The sequence below is a fragment of the Portunus trituberculatus genome, unplaced genomic scaffold (genome assembly GCF_017591435.1).
Source record: "Portunus trituberculatus isolate SZX2019 unplaced genomic scaffold, ASM1759143v1 PGA_scaffold_210__1_contigs__length_108149, whole genome shotgun sequence".
In the NCBI taxonomy this organism is placed as follows: domain Eukaryota; kingdom Metazoa; phylum Arthropoda; class Malacostraca; order Decapoda; family Portunidae; genus Portunus; species Portunus trituberculatus.
In genome coordinates this window covers 73,629-85,000 of record NW_025541378.1, presented here as the reverse complement: position 1 = coordinate 85,000, position 11,372 = coordinate 73,629, and positions in this window count along the sequence as shown.

Below are 11,372 nucleotides of genomic sequence, written 5' to 3'. Positions count from 1 at the left end.
TGTGTGTGTGTGTGTGTCTGTGTGTGTGTGTTTATCTTTCCGTGTGTTTGTATGCTTGTTTGTTTGTGTGCGTGTCTGCCTGTATGTTTGTCTATTTGTGAATGCGTCTGTCTGTGCGTATATCTGTCTTAATATTTGTTTCTTTTTGTGAGGCTTTGTGAGGGAGTTGAATAAAGTTCAGTGAATAACTCACTTTATTAATAGTATTGTAAAGATTATGCCACACAATATGTTATTCTATGTGACCAGCACATGCATTATTATCTAAATCTAGCAGTTGGTGATTATCCATAGAACACAATACTGAAGATATTTAGCTGTGCAAGTAAACTACAATAAAAAAAAAAAAAAAACCCACAAAAGTAAACACACCGCATATGTTGTTAAATGGTTTGAATATACACTAGCATTACAGGTTGAGAAAACAAGCAGTTGGATTAACATATGTTCACATGAACATAGATAAACTGACTTAGGTTCAAAACTATGTTTTGCATTAAAAAGGACATGTAAAGTGGGTTGGAATACGTGTAAAATAAACATATACTATATATATATATATATATATATATATATATATATATATATATATATATATATATATATATATATATATATATAAACATATTAACATAATACTCATCCCCTACAGCTTCACTATTACACTTCCTATAAACTAGCAGAATTACCACGCGTTGCCGAGACCTTTGCCAAATTTTATCACATGCTCAACACAACACACGTGAACAGATAAATTAAATTCTTGGTTTATTATACAGCATAAAGTCTTCTTTACCCTCATCATGATATCTACCAACATTAGCAGGCAACTTATTAGTTAGATTTGTAAATTTTGTTAACTATTTGCGACTGGTATTGTTCATCTTAAAAATAAATAGCCTTACTTATCATTATGGGAGAGACCAATATGAGAGGGGATCCAGATAAACTTAATGACTAAGGAATGATCTTGTGTTTTGGCCAATAAGGATATAATTCGTCTGGCAGTGGTAAAGGAGGGACGCAAGGAGGTAATAGCCTGAAGGGCTGATTGCGAGTCACAGATAACAAGACCATTAACTCTCCTCTGACAGAGAAGCTCCACAGCGTCGAGTACTCCCTGCAACTCCCAATACGTTGAACTAGAGCCGTCAGGGAGTCTACGGCATCCTCCTGCCGGGTCCAAGTCCGGGGAGAAGGCTGCACTACCGGACCGTCCGTCAGGTTGCAGGGAACCATCTGTGAATATACGGTGCGGCGTCGGAATAGATGAGGTTACCGCAGCAATAGTCTCCAGGGCCCGCTGCTTCTGCAGGACAGGTATCTCTTCCTTCGATGTCTCAGTAAAGAGAACAGCTGGGAGGGGAACACGCCAGGGCGGTGAAACACGAACAACCTCTGCCTCGTCAATACTGATGTGGAGACTATGGAGCAAAGAACACACATGCTTTATCACATTACGACCACCATGATGAATTCGGGGCAGTCTTGCGTTGGGACCCATGGGTGTCCTAACAACATGAGTGTAATGAAGTGAAAGGTGTGGTGTGTGAAAACACGTGGTAGTAAAGAAAGTGACATTTGAGTGTATTCTGTCTGCAAGAAAAGGAAGCTTAAGCTCTGTTAGCATATTGACAATCCTTGTTGATGACGGGCAACCCAATATAAACCTCATTACCTTGTTTTAAAATTTGTCAAGGGGATCCAAAGAGGCTTTAGGGAGTTGGATTAAGGCAGGGGAGAGATAATCCACTACTGAGCGTATAAACGTCACGTAGATGGTCCTGGCTAACGGTATTGATATACCCTTCTCTCTGGTGGCGAGCGTCCTTAGAGGCGTGAAGCGCTTCTCGAGGCGACCCAAGAGATCTCGGACAATAGGGTGAACATGACGTCCCGGAGTGGCTCGAGGAATGTGAACTGGAGCGCCCAAGTAGATATACTGAGTGCACAGCGGGATGACACTGTTGCCAACTGAAAAGTCTGGAAAAGTCTTGGACTGCGCAGGGAAAAGATTCTGCTTTTATCAGGTGACATGAGAAGACCACAAGAAGCTGCTGCACTGGAAAAGGAGTCAAGATGATGTTGGAGGTCCTCTGCTGAGTAGCTGTGAATGCAGATGTCGTGAGCATAACATGTAATGGTAGTTCCAGGAGTGTTGGGTAGCAATGAAAGTAGCCGATGCATTAATATGTTGAAAAAGAAAGGGCTGAGCACACCCCCTTAAGGAGTTCCTAATTCGAAGCCGTGAGATGTACAGAAAGCACCTTTGAAATACACTCTGGAGGTCCTGTTGTTAAGATAGCCCTTTATCCATTTCGATAAATTACCTTTGATATTGAAATCTGCCAGTTGGTCAAGGATAATGTCTTTGTTAGCAATATCAAATACACTTTTAAAATCAAGAAAGGCTACCACACTGTTTGACGACAGGCGAGAGTAAAGATCTACCAGGCAATGGTGAGTGCTTCTTGAGGGGAGAAAGCCAAACAACCTAGGCGAGAGCTTGTCTCCCAGCCAATACATGAGGCGGTTAAGCAGAATCCTTTCCATGACTTTAGAAAAACATGAAGGGTGATACAGGTCGAAACTTATCTGTAAGAGGTTTAGGTATAGGCACAATAGTAGAGCATGTCCAAGCAGCAGGCAAATAACCACCTTTAAAACAGAGATTATAAAGGCGAAGCAATGGATTACCGGGTACTTTGAAGAGAAGACGGAGGACCGAGTAGGTGATCCCGTCATCGCCTGGAGCTGCTGCTTTCCCTCGAGCCAGGTCACGCTGTAACTTGGCTGCAGTGATCTCCACTTCGTCCTCCTCGCCTTGCGTCAGCAAGGCTGCCATTAACCGGAGGGCGCGACGATCTGTTCCGTGGCGGAGGGCCCGTTGTACATGTTCTGGGAGACTAGTAACACGGGACTGAGTAGACCAAGCTGTTACAAGGTTACTAGCATACTCAGCTGGGCTGTGGTGGAGGGCACTGGCCGGCTTCCTCTTCAGCACCTTGTTGATAACATGCCACATAGATTTGGTGCTCGTCTGGTGGTTTAAGCCGCTCAGGAAATCGTGCCAGGCCTCTGTCCTTACACAGCGCTGAAGAGCCACCAGGGTGTCTCTGGAGTCTCGATACTGGCGTAGATGTTGTGATGTTGGATGCCTTTGGTAGAGTAGACCATCCGCCTCTGCCGCTTGTTCTGCCTCGCACAGACGTCTGTCGAGCGTCCACGCACGGGGTCTGGTCTGCCGTTTAATGTGAGGCCTGGAGATGTAGCGTAAGTAAAAGGAATGGGTGGCATGACTCCATAGCAAACTTTGGAAGGAGAGCAGTCATATATGCAATGTAAGTGGGACAATATTTAGGGGGAATGTTGATACATCTACGTGTGTGAAAAGTTCTTGTGCAAGTGGCAAGGTGTAATTAATTGTAAGAACAATGTGATCAGAGAAGCGAGTAGAGACAAAGGAGCATGTAACATTATTTGCCACTAATCCATAGGTGAGAATATGTTCCAGTGTACAACCACGGGCATGAGTGCCGCGGCCACAGTCCCAGCGGGTGAGATGGTGACGACGCACAAAGCGCAGCAACTGAACTCCACTCCGATTAGGTGTCTGTGAAACATCACTTAGTTCTGGATAGCGTGCATTAAAATCGCCAATATAAATTATGACACAGTCTGGTGGAGGAGGAAGCAAGTGAGTGTTAAGTTTGACACGAGCAGAATACACATTGCACAGTTTCACTTTACTCAAACCCACCGTCAACTCTAGGAGCTGGAAGGTGGTGTCGTGGTCATTTGAGGAGCCAAAAAGCCGATGTTGCAGAGATGAGTGGACATAGGTGATAAGACCGTTCCTGACAGGATGTACATATGCCACATACCCAGAGCGAGCAAGAGCTGTCTTTCCCTCCGGCGGATGCCCAACAAAAGCTTCCTGTAAAAATATAATGGCAGGATGAAGTTTGCAAACATAGGCATGCAAAGCGGGGAGCTTGCCAAAACTTGTTATTCAGCAAACATTCTAGGACAAGACTTGAAGCCTCTGTGGTCTATCGAACAGTCCGATGTGCTGGGTGGCGACCTGATATTGGAGAGTGGGAAGCTGCTTCAGGCTTCTTATGTGACTGGACCTGGAGGTTGCACAACATGTCGATAGTAGAAGCAAGATTATCCAGTCTTTCTGTCAAGGAAGTAATTTTATCAATCACTACCTTTTGAGTCTCTACCATAGAGGATCCAGAGTCCTCGAACTTAGCACAACTGTTGGCTAAGGAGGCTATGCGTGCTTCAATCACCTCCAGTCGAGCTGCTAAGGCGGCAGAAGTAGCGGTAAGTTTACTCACAGCCTCACGAAGAGCATCAACCTGTGGCGAAGCAGTTGCCGGAGAAGCATCGAGAGACGCAGCGGTGCTGGGTGGCGGCAGCGGGGGTGGTGGTCGCATCCGGGAACTCGATCGAGGTCTGGGACAGCCGTGCCAGACACTTACGCCGGACTCATGGCACCGAGGGCACTTCCACTTTGACGTCTGAGCAGCAGCTGGTGGGGAGGACGATGTAGAAGGATCAGCATTATTAACAGTCGGCGACGGGGCTCGATGAGGGTGTGTCCACCTGCGCACCAGGCACACTTCTCTGGAGCCGAGCAATAACGAGAGATATGCCCCACACCCCAGAGCATCTGTAGCATGAAGGTTGGTCCCGATGCAGTGGTCGCACCTCGCAAGGAGGGAGGCACGGAAGAAAAGTGAAGGATGGATGGATGGATGGATTTTGTTTAAGGCGCCGCAACGGCTGAGGTCATTTGGCGCCGCTTCAATAATTTAAAAAGACAGAACAGTTAAAAAACTATATAAAGGCAGTTAAAAACAGTAGAGTATCTAAAAACTAAAAAAGACAATAAAACTAAATAAAATATTAAAATGCATTTAATGAAATAAGTATAAAATTCAAAGCTTTGGGAGAAGCCCAGCTTCTCCCAAAAACCTAAAAACGACATGGCCCTAGGCCAGACACTCTGGTCCAAGGACCTTTGAGATATAATAGACACCGTTATCTCTACCGCGACAGCGGTAGAGGTAGCGGTGTCTTAAGTCAGTCAAACTGGAGCACTCCACTAGTAGGTGCCGCACCGTAAGCGGCACCAAGCAGTCATCACAGTAAGGTTGAGGGTCCCTGGTCAGGAGGTACGTGTACGACCTATACGAAGTCGCGCCAATAAAGTCTGTGCACGGCGATCCCGGACATGGGTATAAGTCCACTGAGGGAGTGTGGAAGTAGTAACCTCTCCCATTTTCAAAGTTGCGATCCCCGTTAGCCATCTCCTCTGCCAAAGTGCTGCAATCGCCACACGAATTGCATGAAATATATCTCGAAACGGAACAGGGGAAGGAGACGGAGCGCGACTTGCTGCCTCTTTAGCGAGGCGGTCTGCGTGTTCATTCCCTGGAACACCAACATGACCAGGGACCCAACAGAACCCAACACGATATCCTCGTTGGGTAAGAAGATATAGCCACTCCAGGGCTGATAAAATCAAAGGGTTAAAGGAGACAGTGCAAGAGAGAGCAGTAAGAGCACTGCGACAGTCACTAAAAATTGTAAAAGACGAAACCGGGAGAGTAAAAATAATCCGTAAAGCTAAAACTATGGCAGACAGCTCCGCAGTAAAGACGGAGGCTACCGAAGGAAGGCTGCCACACCGATAAAAAGAGGGGAAAACCACACTAAATCCAACGCCTGCGTCAGATTTGGAACCATCAGTAAAAACGGGGATATCATCAGAATGGATAAAAAGTGTTCTAAAAACCGTGTGTGGGACAGAGCTGGCAAAAAATCCTTCTTGCCATCTATAGCAGGAGGGCATAATGAAACAACCGGAAGCTGCCAATAACCAACTCGTGGGAGCCGGAAAGAGTAGACGGGAGTGGGGTCGATGGACAAATCCATCATCAGGTTTGCCACTCGAAGGCCAAAAGGTTTAGGTAGACAAAATCGGGTGGGTGCGAAACCAACACCGGAGCATCGAAGACTGGCGGCAAAGGTCGAGCGGCCAGAAACCAGCATCCACTAGAAGGCTAGGTATTGGAGATGTCCGAAATGCACCCGTAGCCAAGCGGACCCCAGCATGGTGTACGGGGTCAAGCGTGCGTAGGCGTGCATCCGTTGCGGATGAATAGATCTCACAGCCGTACTCCAGCTTTGGAAGTATAAGTGTACGGTGAAGAAGCAGCAAAGTGTCCCTGTCCGCACCCCAAGAGGTGTGACTTAAAACGCGAAGAAGGGATAGTGCCGTCCTGCAAGACGCTTTGAGAGAACGGAAATGTGGAACCCAAGTAAGACGGCTGTCAAACAATAGGCCAAGATATTGAGTGGCCTCTACACACGAGATGCGTCTATTGGCTAAATATAAATCGGGATCTGGATGGACACCACGATTTCGACAAAAATGCATAGACACGGTCTTTGAGGTGGAGAATCGAAAACCGTGTATGTTGGCCCAACTGGGGCAACATAAACATCCTAGCAGCAGCAAAAGAGATGCACAAGGCGTCCACATATAAAGAGCTGTGAACGCCATCCGGTAGAGTATCTATAACACCATTTATTGCAACTGCGAATACGTAACACTAAGAATACTTCCCTGTGGGACACCGTCATTTAAAGCTGTAGCATCGGAGAGAACACTCCCCACACGAACCCGTAAAAGACGTCTGGATAAAAACTGCTGGATAAAAATAGGAAGGTGGCCACGGAGACCAAAATTAAACAAGGAACGTAAAATCCCATGACACCAAGCTGTGTCGTAGGCCTTCTCCAGGTCAAAAAATACAGTAACCTGGTGGTGGTGATAAGCGAAGGCCTCACAAATAGAAGACTCTAGGGATAAAAGAGCATCCGTAGTAGACCTCATTTTTCGGAAGCCGTACTGTACCGATGACAAGTACTTCCTCCTCTCCAAGTACCACATGAGTCTTACATTTACCATTTTTCTAACACTTCACAAATACAAGACGTCAAAGATATAGGACGGTAATTCGTAGCCTGGAGATGATCCTTCCCAGGCTTCGGAAATGGGAGAACCACTGCCACAGCCCAAGAAGTAGGAAAGTCACCGGTATGCCAAATCATATTATAAAGATTTAATAAAAAGTTAAAAGCACTGTCAGACATGTGGCGCAAGAAGGCATATGGAATATCATCTGGGCCAGGAGAAGAGTCATGACACTGGGACAAAGCAGTCCGCAACTCGGAGGCAGAGAAGGGACATTATAAGACTCCCCTCCTGTGGAAGAAAAATTTATGCCGAGAGATTCCATTCTCTGGCGGTGACGTGCGCCTGGAGCTGCAGGATGCCTCCGGGAAACATTGGCAAAGTGCTCCGCGAAGAGGTCGGCGACAGTCCTAGGGTCTGCCACCGTTCGCCCAGCAGACAACAAAACTGGTGGGGGAGGAGCAGAATACTTCCCAGCAATTCGCCGGACTTTGTTAAAGACATCCGTATGAGGAGTGTGGGCATTAATGGAAGACACATAAGCTTTCCAAGAGGCTCTTTGTGCCTCCTTCAAAATGCGGCGGGCCCGAGCTCGGCAGCGTCGAAAAGTTTCCAGACACTGCGGGTCCCCACGAGGTCGCCGGAGACGAGAGAAAGCTGCCCGTTTCTCTTTCACCGCTGCAGTGCATGCTGCGTTCCACCAAGGAACGGGCGCTTAGTAATGCGACCTGACGTTCTAGGGATTGTCTGAAGCGCTACTGAAATAAAAAAATCGGTAAAATAATCAACAGCCTCAGCACAAGTAGAAAAGCCAGCCAGCGGACGGATAAAAGAGCTAAGGTCTGTGAATCGAGGCCAATCTGCCTTGTCTAAAACCCAGCGTGGGGCCGGGACTGTGGCTCAGATTTCACAGATTCTAATAAAATCGGAAAGTGGTCACTACCGTGTAAATCTGGTAGGACCCGCCAATTAAAATCGAGTAAAGAATTAGATGTACAAATAGAAAGATCGATAGCCGTAAAAGTCCCAGTAGGACTATGGAAATGTGTAACATCCCCAGAATTTAAAACCTCCAATCCCTCATCCTCAATAAAAGAACCGATTAAAACCCCACGAGGATTACTAGCACCTTCATCCCACAATGGGTGACGGCCGTTAAAATCTCCCAACAAGAGGAATGGCGAAGGTAGCTGACGCACCAGGCCGTCAAGCTCACCCCTGGAGACAGGAAGCCGAGGAGGGAGATATAAACTGCAGATGGTGTACAGTCGTCCCATAAAGACCTTAACAGCAACCACCTGAAGGGAGAGTTAAGTTGTACCGGGATAACAGGTATATCCTGACGGACTAGAATAGCTGTGCCACCGTGGTGACCCTGGTCAGGGAAAGGAGTGTTAAAAAAGGCACGATAGCCAGGAGGACTAGAATAAGTACTATCACCTATCATAGTCTCTTGTAGAGCTACACAGGCTGGAGAGAACTCCGACAGCAAAGCTCGGAGTTCCCCACGAGGCGCGAAGGCCTCTACAGTTCCACTGTAGAAGCTTGAAGACGACTATTTGGGTGCAGTGGACGAGCGAGCCTTTTGAGGCTGCCCGTGACTGACCTGACTAGAAATAATCAAACGACGAGAAGACACCGGGGGTGCCGGGTCGTTGGACCGCAGCCTTTCGGCTTATCGGTGGGTGATGCGAACTATCATCACTTTTACCGGTCCTCGGAGGACGAAGATCAGGCTGGACTGCACTTTCCGATACAGTGGGTCCACGAGGGACGGCTGTGACAATATCATCGGACGTCTCCATGCTCAGACCGTCCTCATCACAAGAAGCCCGATCTGAGACGGAGGGCGTCACAGGAGGCTGGACAGAAACTACTGGAGCTACCATTGCAGAACGGTCCCTCGAGGACTCACGATCACGTACACCGGGAGAAACTTTAGACTGTTTAGGCTGAGCTAAATCTATCGACTCCGCGGAGCCGCGGTGCCGTTTGGTCAGGCCCTTCAAAGGCTTAGGCGATACAGGTGGCAAATGGACATCCACTACATGGGTGACTTTGGTCAAGTCCGTATTTGTCTCGTCACTTCTAAGAGTTGACTCAACCGAGTCATCGGACAATAGGGCAAACCTATTGGCCAAATGAACAGGACCACCCGCCCCAACAGAGCGAGAGGTAGCAGGAGTTGTCGTCTTCGGACCGGCCAACTCAGCAGAAGAGCGAGCGGCCAATGCAGCATAGGATGTCGCAACAGTACCGTTCTTCTGGCGGTACAGGAGTTCACGGCGGGCGCTACCTAACTGAGTGTTAGCAAGTTCTAGAATGTCCTGCCCCAGGCGATACCTGGGGCATTGCCTGTAACGTACCTGGTGAGCATCACGGCAATGGAAACAATAAGCTGCACCATTGCAATGCTCCTTTGAATGTGAGTCGAGTGCAGAGCAATTACCACATCGGGAAGCTTCCTTACACGAGCTTTTGCCGTGACCGTGCCCATAGCATGAGAAGCACTGAAGAGGACGGGAAATAAAACGCCTCACCCTAAGATTAATAGGTCCGATATTAACACGGTCAGGGAGGGTGGAGCCAAAAAAGGTGAGAAGGACCATGTTGGAGGAGTTCCTCATCTTAGTCACCTTTTGCACAGAGGTAGGACACATTGCTAGTATTTCCTCCTCTGGAAATTCATAAAGGTCTTGACTATAAACACAACCTTTACTATAATTAAAGGTGGGATGAGCCTTAACAGTCTCAAACATGCTGTCAGTAGGGCATGGGAGATGTTGCAACATCCTCGCTTGTGTAATATCTTTAGCTCGCACTAGCACCCCTTTACCATATTTCTTGAGGTTTCCCTCAGGAATAGTGCCGATTTCTTTGGCAAGATACCGGGAGGCATGAATGAAGTTCCCACGCCCATTTCTATAGTACGCCACAAACCAACGAGAAGGTGACTAGAGAAATTCAGTTTTAAAGCCATGGCCGGCGAGGGGCAGAGATGCTACATGTTCATAAGCTAAACGGGCTTCATCACATGACATAAACGTTACATAGCAGCGGTTAGAAGGAAAGTCCTTATCATAAACCAGTCGAATGCGAACAACTATACCATACGCCTTGAGAAGTGAGTGCAAGGCATGATAGGAAAATGATGGATTAACATTTACCATTACAAGAGAGTCATATGCAGCAGAAATGCGTCCCTCAGAAGAACTTCCAGAACAGGAGACTGCTGTGGGAGGCCCTTGTGGAGGGGAATCCTCCTCCTTACTCAGACCTGAAGATGACGTCTCGTGGGCCAGGTCAGCCACCTCACGAGAACCTGAATGTTTTTGTGTTTTCCCATAAAAAACAGCTACACAAAAATTGGCTCCAGGGGCAAGGAAACCACCTACTGGGACTACAATGGGAGGGAGCGCTGGCTGCCGTGGACGGGGTACCTCGTCCCCATGCGGACCAGTCGTTTTAAAAACAGGCCCCACATGATACGAATGTTTGTCCACGACAGAGCTGAGACCCCCTCCCAAAGCATCCCAGCCTGGACACCCAACCATCCAGCACAGGACGGCCCCTATTGGGCGATCCCTCCAGCGGGTGGCTCCGCTGGTCCACTGGCAGCCTACGTAGGAACCATTTAGTCTGGCCCCTCACTGGCGACCGTACTAGCATGGGTAGCCCTCTCCCCCTCGAAAGGGCAGAGCAGGGGCCTAAGCCCCCTCTAGCCTAGCTCGCCAGGTCACAGGGGCACGCAAGCCCTCCCACCACGACAAGGCGGTTCCCATCTGGGGTGGGGGGGAAAGTGAAGGAGACAGCCTCAGGAGGAGGGTCATCATGGCACCAGACAATCACAATCCTATTAATTGGTTTCCCGTTCTGGAAAAAGCGACGGGCAGAGTACACCCCAGAATGTTCCTTGGCCAGAGAAGGGTCAACACACTCTGGGTATCTTGTAAGAAGGTACGAAGGGAGCTTAGTATTCCTTACAGGTGAATGTTGCACTTCTAAAGGAAAAGACAGAAACTCACCAGCCTTTACCCTTTCGACGCTGCCGTGAGACATACACATGGGGCCGCCGTGGTACAGTGGATCCGTGCGTGCTTTGGGGTCCGAGGGGTCTCGAAGCGCATGGGTTCGAATCTTGTCTACGGTTTGAGTGTAGGTTGGGCTTCCTCACTCGGGGCAACGGTTTCCTAGCGGGTGGGCTTTGAAATAGGAGGTACCCTTAATAAGTATCCCCTTTAGCCCATAAGTTCCCGTGAAAAGCCCACATGGTATAAAAAAAAAAAAAAAGTGAGACGACACCGCCGACATCTTCACTACTGACTGCAGCCTGACGATCCAGATTGAACGTGCGGTTGACCTCAGCCAACCAACGAAG